The following is a 2,623-nucleotide window of genomic DNA, read 5'->3' as shown; positions in this document are numbered from 1 at the left end:
CCTGATATCCTATTTTAAAATCTTATTCCCGAGTTGTATTTAAAGTCAAAGTTAGCAGGTTTACTCAGTTTTTTAACCACCGCTGTATTTTTGGCTCTGTCCTCAACTACTCGACTGCTGCCCGCAGGGTCAACTGGTGGATTTTTTAGTCAGCTAGTCTATGCAACCCCTAGTGTATATGGATTATATGAACATTCGGCCACCGCTGATGATTTATGATTTATATCGGTCGGTTGTCGACTATGAATCGTCATATAAGACAGTTAGTTGACTGTTGCCGGTCAAATTACATAAAATAAAACAGCAGAAATATAAATAATGCAAATATTGTAAAAATACTAATGATTTCTTGTATAACTATGTTTTATCACCTGTCTGTAAAGCATTTTGAGCTGCCACAGGCATGAAAAGTGCTATATAAATAAATATTATTATTATTATTATTATTATTATTGGGGCGGAGCTTCCTGGAACTTTTGGAGTCCACTGGAGTTTTGTTAGTTTCTCCAAATTAGCTTTTTTAATTTTTCATCAGTTATAATTATACAAAAAGGTTTTTACATGTTTCAGAATGATAACCATTTTTGTTGTTTTAACCATGATTATGTTTTGCACTTAAGTCTGTTTTGTTGTAATAAAGTTTATTAACAGCGCTTAACAGTGCTGAGCATCTTCAGTATCTGCCAATACTGAAACATAAATATTTTAAAAATGTTTATAACAAATTGGGACTAAATCCAGCTCGAATAACATTATAGAGAAATGTAACGTTTATTTGTAAAGGTTTAAATATGAAGTAAAATTAATAAAAGGAATTTAGCATCACCTGAACCTTCTGCTGTACCAGAGTACAATAAACACGTTATCAACTCTCAGAATTAATTATTGGTCAAATCAAAACATCTGGCCAATGCTGATATATATTTTTAAAAAATAATTATCTGCTAATATCGATATGATTCTGATATCATCGTGCATCCCTAATCTCCAGACAGTATAAGAATATGAGCTTTACAGTTGCTAAAATGAGTGAGTTTCGTCATGGTAGAGGGGTATTTTTGTTTTAATGTATACATGCAAGAAATTTTAGTGCTTTATATCCAGTTTTTTCCAATACAAATGAATTCAGACCTTAACCATATCAACCCCCTTAACACCTTAACCAGGTATCTCCCTAAAAGAAAAAGAAGAAAGCCTCTCCTTTAAGTAGTGTCTGAGTTTTTTGTGAGCTACAGTGTTTCCTATCACTTATATCCTAGAAGAGATGCACAAGGTTTCCTTTATGGTTGGATGCACCGCAGTTTTGTACAAGGTGGTGCATGAGCTCATTCACAGCGTATGTTAGATCGGTATTCATGTGTTTTCTTGTTCAAAAGCATAGAGAAAGCATGTTATTGACAGTGTAGATAAAACAGCAGAATTAGCCATGTCACCTTTTGCATCTGTCTTAAAGGATTAATATGGGCCCAATTTTAGCAGCCAGTCAATTCAGATCTTTATTTTTTTTTGTACTTAGTATTCAAGATTGTGTATACACTGAAGTGCAGATAGGTCCAATGGGGTTTTTTTTTGTGTGTGTAATTTGAGTTGGCTGTTGACTTTTTGTCTTTGTGTTCAAATTTTAGCGCACAATTTTTTTGTTTATTTGCTGAGTTTAACATAATGAAAAAAAGCTACAACAAAAAATGAAAAATGTCCCATAACTTTTGCATAGACCTCATTTTATTTTTTTTCCCAACATATTAAATTCAGCAAATACAAAGTAATTGTGTATTAAAATATTCAGAAGTTTGTTCAGTGTAGAGGATTGTTCACTTACTTTCACTTAGAAAGTCAACAAAGCATGTCATTTGACCAGGGACGCTGAAACTTTTGTATACAGCTGTACAGAAATAAGTGCCTATATGCATTAGTAATGTATCCATTATGTAAATATATATCAATACGTCCTAAAATGTCTTTTATGTTTTATAATTCTGCATATACGTATATACATCTTGCTGCTGTCGGAACAAAACCTCATCTCCATTTTTGACGTTTTTCAGTTTTTGACATGATTTAAAAAAAATGCCTGTTGTCCATTGTCTGTAAATTTCATGATGAATGGACAAAAGAAACGACCCAAAATGACTTGGAAAAAAGTCTGGTTCCACTGACTTACATTAAAAGTAAAGTAGGTTTTTTCTTTCTCCTGTACAGTTACCATTTTGGAGATAGGAGGTTTTGTTCCGACAGCAGGGATATATATGTGTGTGTGTATATAAGTATAAGTGTGTATATATATAAGTTCTTGTTCCATTTACATCCATTAATTGTAATTTTTTAATTAAGTGACTTTTCTAAACTTGCCCTACCCTTGAACCTCAAAACCAAAAATAACAGAACTGTGATTCTGGGATTATATGTGAGTGAACAGTGAGAGAGACAACATGTTAACCCTACTCTGTCTCTGTACAGTTCACTGACTGAGCTGTGTGTGTGTGTTTTCAGAAGCTGAAGAGTGAGCTGTTCCCTCTGCACATAGCGGACCTGCAGGCGTATCATCTGCTGGAGGATCGTCAGCCCTCTGTCCAGTTCAGCCTCAGCCAGCTCAGAAAACACCACAGACTGCTGGTCAGTCCAC

At 34.1% G+C, this 2,623-nt stretch overlaps 1 protein-coding gene across 1 annotated transcript in view; it reads left to right on the top strand.

The window, feature by feature from the left end:
• The first annotated feature begins 2,494 nt into the window (after positions 1-2,494).
• Positions 2,495-2,623, top strand: part of rimbp2 (RIMS binding protein 2) — a 173,582-nt gene continuing 173,453 nt past the window's right edge. The window contains exon 1 of the mRNA XM_036578287.1: positions 2,495-2,613. The gene's annotated coding sequence lies outside the window, so the exon portion shown is untranslated. The remainder of the gene's footprint in view (positions 2,614-2,623) is intronic.

The sequence above is a fragment of the Colossoma macropomum genome, unplaced genomic scaffold, assembly GCF_904425465.1.
Source record: "Colossoma macropomum unplaced genomic scaffold, Colossoma_macropomum, whole genome shotgun sequence".
NCBI classification, from domain to species: Eukaryota; Metazoa; Chordata; class Actinopteri; order Characiformes; family Serrasalmidae; genus Colossoma; species Colossoma macropomum.
This window is presented reverse-complemented; position numbering and strand designations above follow the sequence as displayed.